The sequence below is a fragment of the Ambystoma mexicanum genome, chromosome 5p, assembly GCF_040938575.1.
Source record: "Ambystoma mexicanum isolate Mex_15411 chromosome 5p, UKY_AmexF1_1, whole genome shotgun sequence".
Taxonomy (NCBI): Eukaryota; Metazoa; Chordata; class Amphibia; order Caudata; family Ambystomatidae; genus Ambystoma; species Ambystoma mexicanum.
The window spans coordinates 378,996,783-379,020,022 of NC_090930.1; positions in this window are offsets into that span (position 1 = coordinate 378,996,783).

The following is a 23,240-nucleotide window of genomic DNA, read 5'->3' on the forward strand; positions in this document are numbered from 1 at the left end:
ACATTTCTGCTTCATGTGACGTTACCAGTCTTCTCTTTTATTAATCTTCACACTTCTTCCGGAACTTGTTTTAGAAGACTGTCAATTCTCCATGGGTACATCATATAGAGTTTTCTCAATGGATACCTTGTTTCGAGGATTCTTCGAGGCATAGGGACCATTACTGGTGTTGTGCATGTCGCAATTTCCGGGTTGCAACATGTAGGCAAAATGGGGGTGGAACATCAGGTAGAGACACTTGGCTCCTGCTCTACACTCCCCCCTCTTGTTGATTCATCAGCCACTCTCCCATCAGTCTTCACATCTAGACATCCTCTTCTGAAAAAGTGCTTCTTTCGAGTCCATATCTTCCTTACTCCTTTCAGAGATCCTTCTGATTTCACATGGTCATCAACACTCCAGTTCATGTGACTACCTTGTCCATTCGTGTTGCAGTAGATCCATCTTCCCACATACGTCTTGTGGTTTCTCGGATACAGGAACTTTGTTCCCTCAGGTGCTAGAATACTTGCTTCTATATACGTTCTGATTTCTTCATCTGTCAGCTCCTTGGGTCCAAACCATGACTCGACATCGATCATGATCTTCATTCCTACTGCTTTGTTTGCTGTCTTTTTACACTGTGTGATTATTATACGGATCATACAGAAACCAAACATGATCATCACCAATAATGCTCCAAGGAACTTGAAGAATTTCGCCATCCATTGTGGAACCTATGAGAAGATTGACGCAAACCAGCTGTCATCTGCAATATCTTCTAGTTCGTCTTCCATCTTGATGTGCAAGTTCAACAGCATTGTTATGGCCTCTGTCAAGGTCCCATTCTCTTCATCGTGAGAAGGTATGAATGTACAACGTGATTCTCTCTTTTGGCACAAACACCTCCATCCATGGCTGTAATCATATCTGTTATGCAGGGTCATCAGTCTTATGGCTCTCAATTTTTCTTTGATAGCATTGAATCCCTTCATGGTAGTGTTGATCGTCTGCAGGAGCTCCCATCTGGTAATCTGTAACCATTTGGCATTTGCCATCGTATCGATGCCTGGCAAGAAGATTGTCACGAATACTGTCGAAGTCTGACTGAATAACCTGTGTTCATAGAGAATAGAAAAGGGGAAGATGTTCCCAGACAAATGGATGCACATAAAACACAAGGTTAGCATACATAGCGGTAAAGATTTCTTGATTCAGCCCTTAGTTTAACCATTTATATTAAGGTAAAAACCTTAAGTCAGTATATATTGTTCACGGACTGTCAATACATTATGCCTATTCTTTATTTTTTATGTGTATATCCTTAAGACTAAATTGTCTCCTATTATGAAATAATGTGGTAAGAACGATCATGCAGTTTTGAATTATGTGCAAATTATGAAAAAACTGTGGTACACTTTGTCACTAAGTTTGTCTCAACTTCTTTTTTACTGTTGTAGAACTCGTGAAATATTTATTTTGCCCCTGATGAAGAGTGAATTCTCGAAACGCGTTGGGCCATCAATTACAATAAATCTCAAGCTCTTGTGATAAACTTGAAGATTGTCATTTATAAATATTTTGTTTTGACTAAAACCTCCTCACATATTGTATAAATAATTGACATAAATCATACTAAGTAGCAATAATTGGTGATACTGGGTAATATCTGTATTGTCTGGTAATTATACACCACTTGTCTGAACCATTGATCTGTCTATACAGATACTAGATATTGTGCAGGGGATGGGAGTTCCCCATCTTGGGAACATCCTCATCTTTTTGCATTACTTCCAACCCAGATGCCAAGGTTGATCTCCTGCGCACATCAACATCTTTAAAAATATTATTCAAAAAGTGAAATTACAATATCTCTAAATCATTACCTACACTCGTCTAACGTTAGGTGTGCTTAGTGTTTTACATTGGTTCATACAGAATAGAATCAATGGCTTCTATCAATTTAGCTGAAAAGTAGTTCTCCCTCTTTGTTTGATTTAGAAATTCAACTGATCTCCTCTTTCTCAGGTGAACATCTGCTTTTGAAAACTCTCCAATGTTCAGGTCACTCTTTAGAATCACCAATGCTGCAAAATGAATGATCATTATAGAACACAGCCCTCCCTAGTCCTTGGGCAACTTCATATATGCTCTGGATCCACAGGCCCAGTAGTGGTCCATTATCACTACTGTTCCATCCTTCATTCCTGGTAAATCGAAAATCTGATTGCACTGCTGATTCATTTCAACCTTTCTTGTGCCATTGTTTCTGAAACATAGTTCTGCACTGCTAGAGGCGGTATCTGCAGCGGGCCTCCTTTATCATCAACCCATGACAGCAACTTTGCAATTTTTGGCCAATGCTGCTTGCATTCTTTCTCTATAGTTTTTATAACTGGCTCATAGTATCCAATAAGTGCTGGCGCTTTACACACAACCATGCCCTCCTCCCATCCATCTGAATAAAGTACTGTTCCCTTGATTTGCAGCTGACCTCTTTCCTTGCATCTTTGCATTTCTTCAAAGTTCTTTCCTTGATAATTGAGTTTCTTGTTTATTTCCCATCTGATTCCTATTCCCTTCATTCCAGACTGATCATATCGTATCACATGATCTCTGGCGTGTGCTCTCGTTCTTTTCTTCAAATCTTGCACATAATCATCTTCTTCTGGAGCTGTCCATTCAGTCATCCATACCAAGGATGCTGTTCGGCCCTGGAACTGACATCTTGTATGGCAGAGTGCATGGTGTGTCACGCAGTGAGCTTTCTGAGCTTCTACTTCTGTAGCTATGAATATCTTGGAATACCCCATAGCATAAAGTAACAGAGCACAAACATAGCAATTCTCCTTGTATGTCCTTTTTCCCACCTCTTTCATGTGTTGATACCACATGTTATTCCCCAAATGTGCTGTACTGTCTAGATAATTATTTAACTCATAGGGCCTCATTACACGGATGGCGGTGAACCATGGCGCTATTAGCGCCATGGTTCATGCCGGTAAAATACCGGCACCGCCTTGTTGGAAAGGGGAATTACTGCCCTATTCCAAGGTTGGCGGGGTGGTAATTCCCCCTTCCACCATTGCCCTTGCCCATTCCCATTTTTACCCCATAGGTCTCTATGGGAATGGGGAAGGCGCTAATTACGGTACCGCAAATTGCGGTACCGTAATTAGCTCCCTGGTCCCTTTGCGGGTTGGTTTTTAACGCCTGCAAAAAGCAGGCGTTAAATTCCCCAACCCGCAAAGGGACCTCGTAGTAAGGCGGTAAGGATTTACCGGTACCGGTAAAATACCGGTACCGGTAAACCCTTACCGCCATCCGTGTAATGAGGCCCATAATCATCTTCCCTTGTGCTTCTCTTGTGTCTCCCTCTTGCAAGGAGGGTACGTGCATAATGCTCATGAAGTACATCAATAATGGTTTTTCCTAAAGGGCGAATCATAGGGACACTTGTCAGAGAAATGGGAGACCTTACGTGTGTCACTGGTGGAGCAATAATCACAAATGGCCTTGGTCTTTCTACAACAGATAATTTTGCATGATTCAGTGGAGTGGGAAGAATCAAGGGGACTTCTACCTTACTTGGGCCAATGAAGTAGACAGTATGGATTAGCAAAATCAGAAAAACAATATAAAATGTTGAGAACGCATATATTATACACCAATACATGAGACCCCACCATTTTCGATTCTCCAGACGTCATTGAGTTTGTTCATTTTCCGGAACTGTACCATTCTCAACAGTCCACATAATGCCTGTTTACTGCTTTAAGGAAGGAAAAAACCTTTTTAATCAGGCAGTCTTGTTAAGTGATCAGGTAACTGCAGGATCTGGTCAACTATCGCCACAAGTAACCTCCTAATTGCAGGGCCATTTTTAGGATCCTGCAGAAAAACACGTATATCAGTACTACACCCAACAAGAGCAGGATACACTAGAAATATGTATACACAGACAGCGGTAAGTATTCTATGGGCATCTGCATCTGATAGGACCATGGCCTTAACCAAAGAGAAACTCAGTGAGGAAATAATCTGGAAACTGCTCACGTTTCCAGTTTTCGAACTCGAATCCCAGATTTGGCATATTTATGACATCAACAATTTCTAAAATCCAATTCGAAGATTCCTGTGGCTCCAGAACTTTGCTTTTCACTCCTGCTATAATGTCTATAAAGAGTGTCTGGGGTGAGCCACAGTCCAAACGCACACTTACATTTATTTAATCAGCAATATTAGCTTCCTTATTGTCTTGCTTCCGAATCAACAGTTGGGGTGGTCGGTCTCACCAGCATAAGGTTTTACATAACTGGATCCATGTGTTTCTCACTTGGACTTTTACTGCTGAGGGAGTAATGTTCTACACAATATAGGGTTCACTAAAACGGGGCATGTGCCACTTCCTTGCAAAGTTACGCGCTAGGACTGAATCTCCCACAAATAATCTAGGTACAGGAAATAGTTCTTGAAGTCTGGTTGCTGAATGGTCTTCATCTGTGTCCTGGGACTGACACCCCTTGCGCTTCATTTGATCTAAAATGACAGAGATTCTAGCGATTATATGTGTCAAATAAGCATGTGACTCATTTCCTAACATTTCTGCAGTCTTCTGGGTATCACTTCTGCTCCTTGATGGAGGAGACATAGGCATTCTCATTCGCCTCCCTGTCACTAGCCTGTGGGGTGTAAGGTAGTGGTGCATTCCAGGCTGATTTCTTATTGCATATAATGCGAGGGCAGGCATTACAGCCATCCCCTTTTCAATGTCAATTTCAATTTGGCAATTCCCTCTTTAAGGAGGCAGTTGAGTCGCTCACATATCCCGTTCGCAAGCAGAAGAAAATGTGTGTTTTATACTAAGCAATAGGCTAATCTGTTCAAATACTTCATTAACAAAATGGGGCCCATTGTCAGATCTCAGCACCTCACATACTCCCCATCTGGGAAAGACTTCTGGGACTAAAAACTTTGCTGTGCAAGTGGCATCAGGGTGTATCCAGAACCTGCTTTGACACACCACCACTATCATATACCTGTATCCACTACATAATTGCAGCACATCAACATAGTCAATATGTAAATGCTGAAATGGACCGTTCGGTCAAGGAATCACTCCTCTGATCGTTCGCAGTGTATGCCAAGCGGTAAAACTTTGCCATACTATCCAATTTACTACATAAAATGCAACGTGTTCTAACAGGTTCGGTATGAACCAGTCCTGCGCAATAACTGTTGCGAGGCTTTCCCTAGTTACATGCGCTGGTAGTGCAGCTGTTCAAGTGCTACCTATAACAAGGCTACAGGCATCACTGACTTTCCATTGCTGTCCTGTCACCACAATGCTTCAGAGGGGGATAACAAACACCCCTTTTGCTTCCACAATTCTTGCTCTTCCTGCGGTGCACAACATTGAACCTCCATCAACTGTATTATAGATAAATGGTTAAACCCTTTATTTACAATCATAATTGTTACAACGTTTTACTTTACATCTGGAGTATCGAAACTTGAAATATCTGGTGAATATGCAACCCTTTTTGCCTCTTCACCTGCTGCTTTGTTCCTGCGAGAGATAAAGCTAGTTTGCTTAGTATGTGCTGCACATTTACATATTGCAATGGCTACTGGGAGTTGTAGTGCCTTAATAAGCCTGTCCAATAATGCTGCGTGTTGCACTGGAGTGCCGTCCGGTCAGAGGTAGCCCCTCCTTTTCCAACATGCTAGCCCTGCGTGCACGGTTAACGTCACATAGGCGGAGTCTCTGTACACTGTCACTTCCTGCCCTGCATGTTTCTCGAGCACGACAATAAGTGCCACTAATTCTGCTGCTTGTTCTGAAAAGTGAGACAGTAGTCTAGCACTTGCTACAACCTCAAATTCACCATTTGCTCTGTGCCTTACCACAGCTGAAACGGAATGCCTTTCCCCATCAGTTTGATACATATTTGAAGATCCATCAATAAAGAGAAACCCCCCTGCTAGCGCAAATTTCCTTTACACATGGGATGTCGTCCTAGAATTCCTCATAATTAGCGCAATCATGCACATGCTCACCCTATGCCACAGGCTCAGCTACAAACGTGGCAGGGTTCACTATTTTACACCTGAATATTTTGATTGCTGGATTCGATATGACTACCTGTTATGGGGATTTCTAAATATGTGCTAATTTCCCTTAACTTTTGAAACACCCAGCAACTTTGCTGGATTTCTAGGATTTGATTTTTTTTTTACCTGGGGAGAGTGTGAACCTTCTTTCCCACTCCTCCATGTATTTTGTTTGTTTTACTTTTGTGTCTTTGGTTATGGAGATTTAAAATAACTCCATTGGCATCATCGTTTTCTGTGCATCACACAGCACCTTCAGTGCAGTGACACAGGGGTGTCTTTCAGACTCTCCAAGGTTTAAATACCTTCTCTGGGACTGTCTACCATCTCCCAGAGCATGTAAAGTTAAATTGGCTTTATTAGTCTTTTTAAATGTACTGTCCCAGCACACACTATCTTCCTATAGAGCGCTGGAGGGGTGCGCTAGCTTCCCCTGAGTCAAAACCCTCATGTTACAGTAAAATGTTACACTTTCTGACTTTAAATGGCTGGTGGTAGTGGTTTAGATGAAACTACCATGATTTTTCCCGACCGCTAACAATGGTAGCTAAAAATCGGGTCAGCCATGTTTTTCAATATGGCTCCCAAGACCTATCTGTAAAAACAGACTCTGATCATCTTTTTCTGCCATTTCTTTTAGGAAAGGTCCTTCTTGTGTTTGTCTCTGCGCGACAAACCAGGTTTGGTCCCTTTCTTTGTTGGCCTTTGGGAGGCTTCAGTGCTGAAGCCCTCCTCTGGTGCCAGGGTGTCTGGGGTGATTGATTGATTAATATTTGATTGATTGATATTTTATTTCTATCGTGCTCATACGCAAGTGTTTCAGAGTGCCATTGAGGATGTACAGGATGTGAGAGAGGTGCCCAAAACTCCCGGTGCTTAGTCTCCTAGGAGACCTGAATGAACTCTGGCATGATTGGCCAGCTGGCTGTCCGGTAAGGACAGCCACCCTGCTATGTGAGTGACAGCCAGCTGGAATGAATGGAGGAAAACTGTTTAAAAGCAGTTCTCTGGGACTTGGAAAGCAGAGTCGATCACTGGAATGAAAGAACCGAAGAGGAGAAGAAGAAAGAGGACTGCTGCAAATCCTGGACGACCGGTGAAGCCATGCTGCAGGTCCTAATTGCCTGAAACTGCGACGACAGAGTAGCCCTTCAAGGATAACTTCTTCCCTGAGTTTGGTGGGAACAACCAACTTGTAAGCCACCTGGACACTGTCCCCATCTGGTCGAATTTTCATCAGAGTGCTGTTGAAAACCGGATAGCCAGAGGGAAGGAAACCAGCTTGTGGACTTTAAGGCACTCACACCTTAAACCAATGTCTTGCTACAGCTTTTGGCCTCTTCCCTGGGCATTGCAGGAACCTCCCGACGTCCTTCTTCTTGTCCCCACGACTGAAGCTCAGGAACAGCGAGATCTGCTCGAACTGCCAGGAAGAACTGCCTCAGCCACAGCTTTCTTCATTGACAAGGTACTCTGCAAACGCGGTCCGGAAATCTTTTCAGCCATCGAGAAAGTGCATGAAACTTTCCTCAACTATGAAGGCTTGTCCTTCCCTTAACATTGTCAAACCTTTCGTCTAGCCAAATCCTTTAAAAATCTGTGGCAAAGACGTAACTGTTATATACATGAACTGTGCTATCATATACAAGAGACTCTGAACCATTGACTTTGGCCCAGGCCTATTGAGAAGAATTGCTGGTTCTATTTAACTGAAACCCTTTGCCCTGCCTATGAATGTATTTGGGATGTCTTTTCTTATAACCTTGTCTTTTCCCTCCTGTATTAAGTATCTGAAGTGCCATTTTGCTCCCACTTCATTTTGGAGCTAAACTTGTTCATTTACTTACCGGTTGGATTTTTGTTGTTTATTAGTGTGTGATATTGAGCTACTTATGCTAGAGTAATGTTTTCTAACTGGCTGATTAAATAAATGTATATTTTTTTACCAAGAAACCTTGAGTAAGTGTTTACTTGGATCACTGTATTAGTTGGTCCTTTGTGTAACTTGTTCCACTCTCACTTTAAAACTCTTGAGATAAGTCTGGATGCTCAGCTATCACTACCACTTTACTGTGTAGTACAAGCTTGTACAAAAGGTGAAATTGTGCTTACACTTGTAGTCCTAATTGCCTTTAGTGGTTCCCAAGGGTACTGCAGGTGATTCTGACTAACCCTGGTGCACAGCAGTGAGGATAAAGTATACTTGTTACATTTAGAGTGCTACTTTTACTTTTGTTCAAATAATCCTCCCAAGGCAAAACAATACTAGTAAAGCAATTGTTTTATCATGACTGATACGGAAAGCTACAGACAGGAGATCCTAATGACTTTAACTGGTGATCAATTGAGAAATATGTGTAAAGCTAGGAATCTCACTGTAAAAGGCAAAAAGGTTGAATTGATAGAAAAGTGGTTAGAATACCAAAGTCCGAGGAGTGGGTTTGAAACCCCCAGACCTGCAGAAAATTTAGAAAATGTTGATGAGGATGATAATATGTCAGAGCCCAGCTCTAATATTGTGGCTGAGTTAGATGAGGCAGAAGAGTCTCAGAATGTAGACCCTGTCTTATCTCTAGTTGCTCATAGGCCTCAACCTTTGACCACAGGGACCCCATCAGATCCAAACCTGCTTCCTGAATTTGTCTTACTTGAAAATATGAGACTGGAGGTAGAATTTAAAAGAATCCAATCTCAAACTGAAACATAGCATCAAGAGCTTACACTCAGAGAAATGGAATTGAATCATGCCCTTGAAATGAAAAACTTGTCTCTTGAAACGGTATTGTAAAAAATGTCGTTCTCATTTGTGCGCCCCCGCAGTCACTGCGACTTTGGAGGCACACAAAATGAGGGTGACATCTGTCTATACAGATACTAGATAGTGTGCAGGGGATGGGAGTTCCCAATCTTGGGAACATCCTCATCTTTTTGCATTACTTCCAACCCAGATGCCAAGGTTGATCTCCTGCGCACATCAACATCTTTAAAAATATTATTCAAAAAGTGAAATTACAATATCTCTAAATCATTACCTACACTCGTCTAACGTTAGGCGTGCTTAGTGTTTTACATTGGTTCATACAGAATAGAATCAATGGCTTCTATCAATTTAGCTGAAAAGGAGTTGTCCCTCTTTGTTTGATTTAGAAATTCAACTGATCTCCTCTTTCTCAGGTGAACATCTGCTTTTGAAAACTCTCCAATGTTCAGGTCACTCTTTAGAATCACCAATGCTGCAAAATGAATGATCATTGTAGAACACAGCCCTCCCTAGTCCTTGGGCAACTTCATATATGCTCTGGATCCACAGGCCCAGTAGTGGTCCATTATCACTACTGTTCCATCCTTCATTCCTGGTAAATCGAAAATCTGATTGCACTGCTGATTCATTTCAACCTTTCTTGTGCCATTGTTTCTGAAACATAGTTCTGCACTGCTAGAAGCGGTATCTGCCGCGGGCCTCCTTTATCATCAACCCATGACAGCAACTTTGCAATTTTTGGCCAATGCTGCTTGCATTCTTTCTCTACAGTTTTTGTAACTGGCTCATAGTATCCAATAAGTGCTGGCGCTTTACACACAACCATGCCCTCCTCCCATCCATCTGAATAAAGTACTGTTCCCTTGATTTGCAGCTGACCTCTTTCCTTACATCTTTGCATTTCTTCAAAGTTCTTTCCTTGATAATTGAGTTTTTTGTTTATTTCCCATCTGATTCCTATTCCCTTCATTCCAGACTGATCATATCGTATCACATGATCTCTGGCGTGTGCTCTCTCTCTTTTCTTCAAATCTTGCACATAATCATCTTCTTCTGGAGCTGTCCATTCAGTCATCCATACCAAGGATTCTGTTCGGCCCTGGAACTGACCTCTCGTATGGCAGAGTGCATGGTGTGTCACGCAGTGAGCTTTCTGAGCTTCTACTTCTGTAGCTATGAATATCTTGGAATACCCCATAGCATAAAGTAACAGAGCACAAGCATAGCAATTCTCCTTGTATGTCCTTTTTCCCACCTCTTTCATGTGTTGATACCACATGTTATTCCCCAAATGTGCTGTACTGTCTAGATAATTATTTAACTCATAGGGCCTAATTACACGGATGGCAGTGAACCATGGCGCTATTAGCGCCATGGTTCATGCCGGTAAAATACCGGCACCGCCTTGGTGGAAAGGGGAATTACCGCCCTATTCCAAGGTTGGCGGGGTGGTAATTCCCCCTTCCACCATTGCCCTTCCCCATTCCCATTTTTGTCCCATAGGGCTCTATGGGAATGGGGAAGGCGCTAATTACGGTACCGCAAATTGTGGTACCGTAATTAGCTCCCTGGTCCCTTTGCGGGTTGGTTTTTAACGCCTGCAAAAAGCAGGCGTTAAATTCCCCAACCCGCAACTTTGCTGGATTTCTAGGATTTGATTTTTTTTTACCTGGGGAGAGTGTGAACCTTCTTTCCCACTCCTCCATGTATTTTGTGTGTTTTACTTTTGTGTCTTTGGTTATGGAGTTTTAAAACAACTCCATTGGCATCATGATTTTCTATGCATCACACAGCACCTTCAGTGCAGTGACACAGGGGTGTCTTTCAGACTCTCCAAGGTTTAAATACCTTCTCTGGGACTGACTACCATCTCCCAGAGCATGTCAAGTTAAATTGGCTTTATTAGTCTTTTTAAATGTACTGTCCCAGCACACACTATCTTCCTATAGAGTGCTGGAGGGGTTGCCTAGCTTCCCCTGAGTCAAAACCCTCATTTTACAGTAAAATGTTACACTTTCCGAATTTAAATGGCTGGTGGTAGTGGTTTAGATGAAACTACCATGATTTTTCCCGACTGCTAACAACGGTAGCTAAAAATCGGGTCAGCCATGTTTTTCAATATGGCTCCCAAGACCTATCTGTAAAAACAGACTCCGGTCATCTTTTTCTGCCATTTCTTTTAGGAAAGGTCCTTCTTGTGTTTGTCTCTACGCGACAAACCAGGTTTGGTCCCTTTCTTCGTTGGCCTTTGGGAGGCTTCAGTGCTGAAGCCCTCCTCTGGCGCCAGGGTGTGTGGGGTGATTGATTGATTGATATTTGATTGATTGATATTTTATTTCTATCGTGCTCGTACGCAAGTGTTTCAGAGTGCGATTGAGGATGTACAGGATGTGAGAGAGGTGCCCAAAACTCCCGGTGCTTAGTCTCCTAGGAGACCTGAATGAACTCTGGCGTGATTGGCCAGCTGGCTGTCCGGTAAGGACAGCCACCCTGCTAGGTGAGTGACAGCCAGCTGGAATGAATGGAGGAAAACTGTTTAAAAGCAGGTCTCTGGGACTTGGAAAGCAGAGTCGATCACTGGAATGAAAGAACCAAAGAGGAGAAGAAGAAAGAGGACTGCTGCAAATCCTGGACGACCGGTGAAGCCATGCTGCAGGTCCTAATTGTCTGAAACTGCGAAGACAGAGTAGCCCTTCAAGGATAACTTCTTCCCTGAGTTTGGTGGGAACAACCAACTTGCAAGCAACCTGGACACCGTCCCCATCTGGTCGAATTTTCATCAGAGTGCTGTTGAAAACCAGATAGCCAGAGGGAAGGAAACCAGCTTGTGGACTTTAAGGCACTCACACCTTAAACCAATGTCTTGCTACAGCTTTTGGCCTCTTCCCTGGGCATTGCAGGAACCTCCCGACGTCCTCCTTCTTGTCCCCACGACTGAAGCTCAGGAACAGCGAGATCTGCTCAAACTGCCAGGAAGAACTGCCTCAGCCACAGCTTGCTTCATTGACAAGGTACTGTGCAAACACGGTCCGGAAATCTTTTCGGCCATCGAGAAAGTGCATGAAACTTTCCTCAACTATGAAGGCTTGTCCTTCCCTTAACATTGTCAAACCTTTCGCCTAGCCAAATCCTTTAAAAATCTGTGGCAAAGACGTAACTGTTATATACAAGAACTGTGCTATCATATACAAGAGACTCTGAACCATTGACTTTGGCCCTGGCCTATTGAGAAGAATTGCTGGTTCTTTTTAACTGAAACCCTTTGCCCTGCCTATGAATGTATTTGGGATGTCTATTCTTATAACCTTGTCTTTTCCCTCCTTTATTAAGTATCTGAAGTGCCATTTTGCTCCCACATCATTTTGGAGCTAAACTTGTTCATTTACTTACCGGTTGGATTTTTGTTGTTTATTAGTGTGTGATATTGAGCTACTTATGCTAGAGTAATGTTTTCTAACTGGCTGAGTAAATAAATGTATATTCTTTTACCAAGAAACCTTGAGTAAGTGTTTACTTGGATCACTGTATTAGTTGGTCCTTTGTGTAACTTGTTCCACTCTCACTTTAAAACTCTTGAGATAAGTCTGGATGCTCAGCTATCACTACCACTTTACTGTGTAGTACAAGCTTGTACAAAAGGTGAAATTGTGCTTACACTTGTAGTCCTAATTGCCTTTAGTGGTTCCCAAGGGTACTGCAGGTGATTCTGCCTAACACTGGTGTACAGCAGTGAGGATAAAGTATACTTGTTACATTTAGAGTGCTACTTTTACTTTTGTTCAAATAATCCTCCCAAGGCAAAACAATACTAGTAAAGCAATGGTTTTATCATGACTGATACGGAAAGCTACAGACAGGAGATCCTAATGACTTTAACTGGTGTTCAATTGAGAAATATGTGTAAAGCTAGGAATCTCACTGTAAAAAGCAAAAAGGTTGAATTGATAGAAAAGTGGTTAGAATACCAAAGTCTGAGGAGTGGGTTTGAAACCCCCAGACCTGCAGCAAATTTAGAAAATGTTGATAAGGATGATAATATGTCGAGCCCAGCTCTAATATTGTGGCTGAGTTAGATGAGGCAGAAGAGTCTCAGAACGTAGACCCTGTCTTATCTCTAGTTGCTCATAGGCCTCAACCTTTGACCACAGGGACCCCATCAGATCCAAACCTACGTCCTGAATTTGTCTCACTTGAAAATATGAGACTGGAGGTAGAATTTAAAAGAATCCAAGCTCAAACTGAAACATAGCATCAAGAGCTTACACTCAGTGAAATGGAATTGAATCATGCCCTTGAAATGAAAAAGTTGTCTCTTGAAACAGTATTGTAAAAAATGTCGCCCTCATTTGTGCGCCCCCGCAGTCACTGCGACTTTGGAGGCACACAAAATGAGGGTGACATTTACTGCACCCAAGCAGAGCGGGGGTTGCTGGGGTGTCCCCCGCTCTTTCTGGGCACAGTAATGGGGGTCAAGGGTTGCGGGGGACACATAAGAAAAAAAGAAAAGAAAAAAAGGAAAACCACCTTGCAGCCTCAGCTCCAACCCACGTTAGTGGGAGGAGCTCACACCACAGGGATCGCAGAGTGCGGGCGGCACACTTCTGCATGTGCCGCCCTAAAGGTAAGTGGGGTTGGGCGGTTGGGAGGGGTAATGCAGGCCAGGGGAAGCAGGCACAGTGATCCATATGATCACTGCGCCGCGCGTAAATGCCGTATGCATTTTCGGCGTCGCAGTTGCGGCCGGAGCAGTGATCACATAGATCCCTTGAAACTGATTCTCTCCCAGAGTCCTCTAGGTCTTCCAGTCCTAAGAGGCCTTGCATGCCCAAAGATGCAATAAGTATGTATGAGGTTAAACTTGATACTTTGGATTGGTTGACTGCTTTTGAATATAACCATGGGATTCAACACATTACAGGGAATCAGATGATTCCTTGAATTTTTTCTAGGCTACCCCCTGGTGCAACTGATGTTGTAATGGGGGATATAGACAGAAAAGAGTATGAAACCGTGAAGTTAGCTTTGATAGCTAAATTTGGGGAGACCCCTTCTTAGCATCTTAAGAGGTTTAGAACCCTCAAAAGCATGATGGTACCCCTTGGGCTACCTGGGTGACAGAATGTTTGAAAAACATAGATGGATGGGATAAGGGTTACAGAGTGAACACTTATGAAGGTATGCAAAATCATTTTATGTTGGAATCTATGTATGATGCCTGTTCTCCTGAGCTGAGACAGCACTTGGCTGACTCTAACAAAATTGATACAAAGAAGTTAGCAAGGGCTGCTGACCTGTGGGTTGCCAACAGGGCTACTCACAAGGATTCTGGGGTAACTCAGAAGGATGAGGGGAAGCAGCACAAGAAAGATACCAAAGAGAATTCAAATTCTTCCACTCCAAAAGAGGGCCACAGTCATAACAAGGGTAAGCCCCAGGGGTAACCAAATCAGGCTAGTGTACCTTCTGGGGTCAAACCAGAAGGAGGTCAGTACAAACTCCCATCCATAAAAACATTTGGTAAATGTTATGCTTGTGGGTCAACTGACCATGTGAAAAGGGATCCCAGATATAAGGGTAAACCTTCAGGGGTACACACTGTCTCCTTAGCCTTCTCCCCAGTGGAGGAAATACCAATGGCAAGTGAAACTACCACTTACTGGCTGAGGAACCCATGAAAGTCTCAGCCAGTGTTTCTTTAGTATACCAGGCTGTGTGGGAACAACAGAACTTAGATGTGTATAACTCTATTCCAGACATTACTAAAGAGTATTACATAGACAGTGTTCTTGTGAATGGTCAGGAGACCCCTGCCACCAGAGACATTGGGGCCAGCATAACAGTAGTTGATTAATAATTTCTCAAGGAAGAGGATGTTGCTAAGGCACCCAACTTCTTAACTAAGCTTGCTGGAGGCACTGTCCAAATGCTTCCACAGTTATCAGCTTTCATCCACTGTAATGACAAGACTCTCAAGATACCTGTAAGTGTGCAGAGTGAAGTACCTGGGAGAGTCCTGTTGGGGAATGTCTTAAAAACTCTTGGAGTTGTATCAAGCACCCCTAGGCCTCCCAGCAAAAGGAAACATGAACAGACTAGGAAGGCCAGAGAGAGTACCTTAATAGGCTCTGCTGAGTAGATTATAGAGGAAACTATAGGGACTTACTGACTGCAATTTCTAAGAAGAAAGAGGAAAGGGGGCAACCTAAAACCTCCAGGAAGACACCAGCCAGCACTCCTGTTCTACCAACCAGGACAGCCCCGAGACAACTGGCCAAGATCACACCTGTGATCCCTCCACCAGCTGAGGCTGAGTGTGTGGAACAACCTTGCGTGGTTGAATCAGCTGCTGAGGATTCAGAGGTGGAAGAGGACCTTGCTCCTGTTGGAGATCTGGATCCTGCAGAGCATCCTGAGCTGCAGTCTTTACTGGAAGAAGGTGGACCCTGTACGGCAGACTTCAGCAAAGGTCAAAGAGAGTGTCCTACTCTTGAAGGTCTTCACCAACAGGCAGCTTCCCAGCTGGATGGTCAAGAGCGAGGGAAGCATAGGTTATACAGGGAAGATGGCCTCTTCTACAGTGAACCAACTGATTTTATCCCAGGGGACTACAGAAGACATGTAGTGCCTCTTGAAATCAGACTCCAGTTCCTACAGTTTTCCCATGAGATACCGTTGGCTGGTCACCTAAGTTTTAAGAAGACCAAGGAAAGGCTCTCTCTCTATATTTCTACTGGCCTAAATTGGGGTCTGAGGTAGATAAGTTATGTAAGAGCTGTCACACTTGCCAAACCTCTGGCAAGAGTGGAGCCAAGAATGTGGCAACCTTGGTGCCTCTCCCAGTGGTGGGAGTTCCTTTTGAGGGGGTAGGAATCGACATTGTTGTTCCCTTACACCCTCCCACCTCTTCAGGAAACAGGTTTATCCTGGTTGTAGTAGACCATGCTACTAGGTATCCCGAAGCAATACCTATGAGAACTGTTACAGCTTAGGCTGTTGCTAAGGCCCTGCTTGGTATTTGTACCAGAGTAGGTTTTCCTAATGAAGTTTTCTCTGACAGGGGATCCAATTCTATGTCCCACTACATGCAGGCCATGTGGAAAAACTGTGGAGTAACTTACAAGTTCTCAACTGCCTGCCATCCACAGACAAATGTATTGGTAGAGCGGTTCAACCGTTCAATGAAGAGCATGATAGGTGCTTTAGAGGAACCCCCTAGAAGAAAGTGGGACCTTTTACTGCCATGCCTTCTCTTTGCTTATAGAGAAGTCCCTCGGGAGGGAGTAGGATTTAGTCCCTTTGAACTTCTTTATGACCATCCAGTTAGAGGCCCCTTTGCCCTAATTAAGGAGGGGTTGCAGAGTGCTCCTTCCCCCAAACCAGTGATAGTCACTGACTATGTGATAGGTCTCTGGAGGAGGAGAATGTCGCACGTGATGGCAGAAGCATCAGACAACTTGAAAGCAGGTCAGGCTCTGGTTAAACATTGGCATGAACAGAAGGCCAACATGGTTGAGTTTCCACAAGACCAGCTAGTTCTGGTACCTGCAAGGCAGAGGGCCTTACAGGACAAATGGATAGGACCCTTCAAGGTTGTGGGTAAACCTGGAGAGGTCAACTATCTGGTGGACTTAGGCAATCCTAAGGAGGCTCCGAGAGTCTTTCACACCAACCGTTTAAAAGTGTATGGGCCTCATTACACGTTAGGCGGTAGGGATTTACCGTTACCGGTAAGGGATTACCGGTATCGGTAAATCCCCTCCCCAATTACGACCCGAACATACCGCTATTAGCGGCACCGCTAAGTACGGTGGCACTATTAGCAGCAAGTCCGTGAGCGCGCGCCCCCTCAGTCCGGAAATAGCGGCATAGCGCTAATATCACGCCATCACGAGCCATGCGGACATGGCAATACCGGCATGTAGTAGACCCAAAAACCCCTTACCGGCAAGGCGCTAATACCGGCATCGCGAACCACACGTTAAAAGAGCGCAGCAGTGTTCCTACCTGCCACAGGTTGACAAAATCAGCACAGGTGGAGGCAATGGAGACTGGCAGCACAAAAGAGCACACCACACCCCTTCCCACACCCATTCCCACACCAAGATGGATGCAATACTAGCAGCATTACATGGGCTAGAGGACATGATTGCAGTGCAGCAGCTACAACAACAGGCAGCACAGAGGAGACGCAGGAGGAGGAGGAGGAGGAGGGCAAAACTGGCGCAGCAAGCACCACCAGTGCACCTAGTGATACCACAGAGGCAGCCACCAATTCCCAGGATCAGAGCCAGTCCAGTCAACCTAACCCCTGAGCAGATACACACCCTGTACCGTCTGGACCGGGATACATCACCACCATTGTAGACATGATATACAACGACATTGTGAGTCTCATTGACATCCGTACTGCCATCCCCCCTCTACTGAAGGTGGTAACTGTGCTCCACTTCTTGGCCACAGGCACCTACCAGCATACGGTAGGTCAGATGCATGGCATATCACAACCAGTATTCTCACGCACACTGAACCAGGTGCTCGATGCCCTCCTGAAACACACAAGTCAACACATATACATGCCACGGACTGCCCAGGAGATCTCCAACACCAAAGTTGGCTTCCATTCACTGGCAGGCATCCCAAGTTGCATCGGGGCCATCGACTGTACCCATGTTGAACTGGTGGTCCCACATGCCAATGAGGTAGTGTACCGTAACAGAAAGCAATACCACTCCATCAACATCCAAATGGTATGTGACTCCAACAAGATCATCACACATTGCTGTGCCCGATATCCCGGTTCAACCCATGATGCAATGGTCCTGCGGAACTCGACAATACCACGATACATGGAGCGACATGCTGGACAACGTTTGTGGCTACTTGGTGAGTAGCAGGCCAACCACATGGCAGTGTGATGTGGATTGTGAGTGGGGGAGTAGATGCATACTCCAACTGGGCGTGATTGGGGGGGGGAGATGCATACTCCAACTGGACGTGATTGGGGGGGAGATGCATACTCCAACTGGGCATGATTGGGGGGGGGGGGAGATGCATACTCCAACTGGGTGTGATTGGGGGGGGAGATGCATACTCCAACTGGGCGTGATTGGGGGGGGAGGAGATGCATACTCCAACTGGGCGTGATTGGGGGGAGATGCATACTCCAACTGGGCGTGATTGGGGGGGAGATGCATACTCCAACTGGGTGTGATTGGGGGGGGAGATGCATACTCCAACTGGGCGTGAATGGGGGGGAGATGCATACTCCAACTGGGCGTGATTGGGGGGGAGATGCCTACTCCAACTGGGCGTGATGGGGGGGGGATGCATACTCCAACTGGGCGTGAACTGGTGTCAGGAGAAGAATGGACATACATATTTGCATCACTGTACAGTGAGGCAGCCCACAATGGACCAGACACAAAACCACATGCTAGAAGTGAGTGCCACGACAAACATATCAACCCATTACGCCAAACAAGCCATTCCAAACAACATGCACACCGCACAACACACCATTCCTCCCATTACACAAATCAGCAACATGCATATAAAAATCACATCTGAAATGTACGCTGAACAACATCAGAAATGATCCGCGCACATGAGTGCATACAAATGGATCTCCTGTAGCCATTGTAGTGAGCCACACCCGTACCCCACCACTGAATTGCCATTGAACAGCATGGGGACATCAACTAAGAAATGGCAGTGTACTAGCAGTGTGGCACTAACGTTGCCAGGGCCAAGAAACACAAATTACTTAAACTCAGGCGGGACATGGCAATCCCTGCCGTATGCATGCATGGTGCATGTCCACTTGCAAGGACCACCTCACCTTCCCACATTGCAGTTACCCTGATTGCCATGCATGCTTGGATCAGTGGATGTCGTTGAAAATGCTATGTTTGTTTGTGTGATATGTGCAGGCTCCACTTTATGTAGACACTTACACATACCCATTGTTGCACCCATGCAGGTGATGTAGGTTATCCCCTGAAGAGGTGGCTCCTTACCCCTGTGCGGAACCCACAGAACAGGCACGAAGAGGACTACAATCATGCACACACCCGTACCCGCGTGGTGATCGAGCAGACATTCGGCCTATTGAAGGAACGCTTCCGGTGCCTCAGCAGGTCGGGCGGGGCACTCCTGTAAGGGCATGAGAAGGTGGCCAAGATCACCATGGCATGTGTCATGCTGCACAATATGTGTATCAGACAGAATGTGTCAATGCCCCCTGACTGCAACCACCGTCTGAGGATGATGACGGGGATGAGGATGGAGGAGAGGGGGCTGCAGGTCATGCAGGTGGCGATGCCCATGAGGGACGTGCTCTGCGGCAGCACCTGAAAGACCATTGTTTCTGATGCACATGGATTAGGAGGGTGCAATTGATGTTGAGCTCAGGGCACGGGGTGTATGGAGGACATTAACACAGTGCACCCTTCAACAATAAAGCACACATACACAATAATCAATGTCCAGTCATGTGGATTATCCATGCCATTACGTGTGTATTGAGCAGTATGTCATTCAAACGTGCATGTACCCTCCACCCCAAACACCCTCACCCCCCTACCCCCACAACTCCACCAAACACCCTCACCCCCCTCCCCCCACAACTCCACCAAACATGGTGTGCACATCAGTGCTGCATTAGTCTCCAAGTGTCAACAGTGACAGGCTGGCCCTACTTCCCTCCTCCACTACCACCATTGGGGGGTTGTGAGTCTGACCGCCGCAAGGACCGGCTGGACCTGCGCAGGATGGTTGTTTGGTCGGAGCTAGTAGACGAGGGGGTGGCTGATTGATCTGCTCCCTGTGTGTGACGCATGCTCTCCATCGCCTCAGCAATGCACGTTAGGACCTGCCTCACAGCGGCCATCTCGTCACATAGGCGCGTCGTGTTGCTGTCCAAGGCAGCTTTCATGTCCCTTGATAACCCCCGGATCTCCTCCCTGGTCGAGGCAGCCTCGCTCACTTGCCGGGCAACCAGGGCATTGAGCTCCTCCTGGCGCTGTCGTATCAGGCTCATGCTGTCGTCTGCGTCCCTGCCCCTGTTACTCCTCAGCGCAGCTTGCTGCATGTGGCCGACATCAGGTGAGCTCGTCACAGGACTGAATGACCCATCCATTGAATCTCCGGCATGCACCTCATGGATGCTGCCATTGGATGTGTTGCATGGGCTGTGGTGTGGGGACAGCTGGGTGCTGGGTGTACGCTGCCCTTCTGGTGTCGGACATGGGTCGTCCACATCACTCATGGGTGCCGTGGCCGCTGCTTCCCCGACAGAGCTATTGGCTGCTGACGGCGTGCCTTCTGGCACTGGCTCCTGAGTGGTGGGGGTGGGTGGTGTGGGTCCTACCACAGTGTCGGATGGCATTTCGACCCTTGGTGTGGTCGGTGCGTGTGTGGCTTGTGAACGCTGGGCCACTCCAGATTTCCCAGTGCCCCTCGATGTACTGAGCCTGGTGCCTGCATCCTTTCCCTTGGCCTGCTTTTTGGGTGGTGGGGCCTGCGTTGCAGAGTCCAGCTCCTCACTGTCAGAATGTGACCCTGTGTGGGAGCAAGACAGGGATAGCATCAGTGATGGGTCAACGTGCATCATGCATATGTTGTTGTTGCTGCAGTTCTTTGGATTTGGACATCTAGTTTGGACATGCAGGTTGTTGGCCAGATCGGTGGGTCATCCGGACATGAGTCAGGGTGACACATGTGTGAGGTGCTGCATGCATGTGGTTGTGTGGGGATGTGCACGGCATATATGCAGGGTTGTGTACATGTGTGTGTGATGACCCCATCCATTAGCTAATTCCCATTTCACATTTGGGGGAGGAACTCATGCTTTGCATTGCAGTGTTTTGTGTGGACACTCACCTCCGTCTGACATTGTTGCCACACCGCACTCCATTCGGCCCACTCACTCGATGGATTCAATGCCAATGGTGCTGGCACATGTCTCCTCCCACTCCTGCATCTTCATCGGGGATCCTCCTCCGCCTCCTGTGCCCATGGCCGGATTCCTGTTGGCCGATAATATGCTGCGTACACGGAGGCGCAGATCATCCCACCGCTTGCGCACGTCCTTTACGGTGCGGGGGGTGGAGCCCACCGCACTGACTTTCTGCGCCACCTCAGCCCAGATCTCCTTTTTTCTAAGGAGTACAGGGCGCCGCATGTCGCTAGCAAACACTACGTCTGCATTTGCAACCAGGGTGTCTGCCAGCATTTTCAATTCCTCGTTTGAAAAGCGTTCTTTGCGCTGGCGCACATCGGCTTTCTTTAGGGCCTTGGGCATTGTTTGTTATTGTGGGAAGTGGTTTTGCCAGTTGTGGTGTTGCTGCAGGTCCTGAGTGCAGGGGATGGCAATGGATTGTGTTTTTAAAGATGGCCGCCGGGCTCTTTCCCGTTCCTGTGCGATGACGCTATTTCCGGTTCCGGTGTTTTACGGTGACCGCTAATAGCAGTGACCGCTAATAGCGGTGACCGCTAATAGCATGCAGCATGAGGGCGGAGGTGCTATCAGCACTTTGGTCAGAGCCAGAAAGGTGCTTTTGCGCCATGGCGGTAGGGTCATTTACCGGCATGGCCCTATGCACGTGTCCGCTTACTCGTAATGGAACGCTATTAGAGGTCTCCTGCGAGGGCGGACACGCTAATAGCGCCATGCCGGTAAATTGCATTTTTTACCGCCTACCGTGTAATGAGGCCCTATGTCTCAAGACCAGAAGTGGGAGCTTTTCTTCTAGCTTCAGCTCAAGAGGAAGAGGAGAGTGAACCTCTGCCTGACCTACTCAGAGGCCAGCCTTTAGATGAGAAGATAGAAGGAGTTAATCTCTCTTCTAATTTGACACCTGAACAACAGGAAGAATGCACGTTTCTGTTAAATCAGTTTGCCTCCCTGTTTTCACTATCACCAGGCTTGACCCCTGTTTACCAGTCAAAAACAGAGGTTACAGGATGTCAGATCATGTAAGATCCCACATAAAGGAGGAGGTCAACAAGAAGCTTGATCCCGGGTAATAAAGCCCTCTACCAGTCCATGGTCTAGTCCAGTTGTTCAAGAAGCAAAGGCAGGATCCAAGGAGTTGAGATTTTGTGTGGACTATAGAGCTCTTAATGCAGTCACCAAGACTGATGCCCACCCTTTACCAAGGACAGATGAACTGGTAGATAAACCTGATTCAGCCAAGTACCTCAGTGCATTTGATATCACTTCAGGCTTTTGGCAAATAACACTGACAGACCATGCCAAGGATAAAACTGCATTCTCAACCTCAGCAGGCCTCTACCAGTCTAAGGTAATGCCTTTTGGGAAAGCACCTGCTACATTCCAAAGGATGGTCAAGCAAGTTCTGAATGGGATGGAGGACTTCTGCATGGCATACATGGATGGCATTGTGGTGTTGAACCCTACTTGGAAAGAACATATTGACCACTTAGGATATGTTTTGCAGGCTCTTGAGCAGGTCCATCTGACCATAAAGGTTAGTAAATGTCAAAATGGTCAGAGTAAAGTGGTCTACCTTAGACATAAGATAGGAGGAGGTGAAATCCGGCCATTGCCTAGCAAAGTACAAGCTGTACAAATCTGGGCCACCCCTACTACTCAGACCCAAGTGAGAGCCTTCCTAGGTCTCACTGGGTACTATAGGAACTTCATAGTGAACTATGGGACAATAGCTTCTCCCTTGATTGTGATCTCCTCTCCCAAATTCCCTAAAAGGGTCAGGTGGAATGAGGAGTGCACTCAAGCATTTGAAGGCCTAAAGAAAGCCCTTTGTCAAGCTCCAGTCCGATGAGCTCCTGACCATAAACAAACTTTCATTGTGCAAACTGATGCTTTGAATACAGGTATAGGTGCAGTCCTTAGTCAACTGGATGAGAAAGGTAGGGAGCACCCCATTTGATTCATCAGCAGGAAGCTGAAGAAACCAGAAACAAGGTAGACAAACATTGAGCATGAATGCTTTGCTATTGTGTGGTCACTGAAGAAGTTTAGGACATACTTGTATGGATCTACATTTTTGATTCAGACTGACCACCAACCCTTGAGAAGGTTGATGCAAATGAAAGGGGAAAACCCAAAACTACTGAGATGGTCAATCAGCCTGCAAGGGTTTGATGTTACCATTGAACACAGTTCAGGGCGTTTGACCGACTGGAGTAAGGAGATTCATCCAGGAGTGGATTAAATCCTCCTGTCCCTTAGTCTGGGGGGGACGAGTGTTAGGGAGAATTTTCAATATGTGCTAATTTCCCTTACCCTTTGAGACCCCCAGCAAATTTGCTGGATTTCTAGGATTTGATTTTTTTACTTGGGAAGAGTGTGAGCCTTTTTTCCCACTCTTCCATGTATTTTGTGTGTGTTTTACTTTTGTGT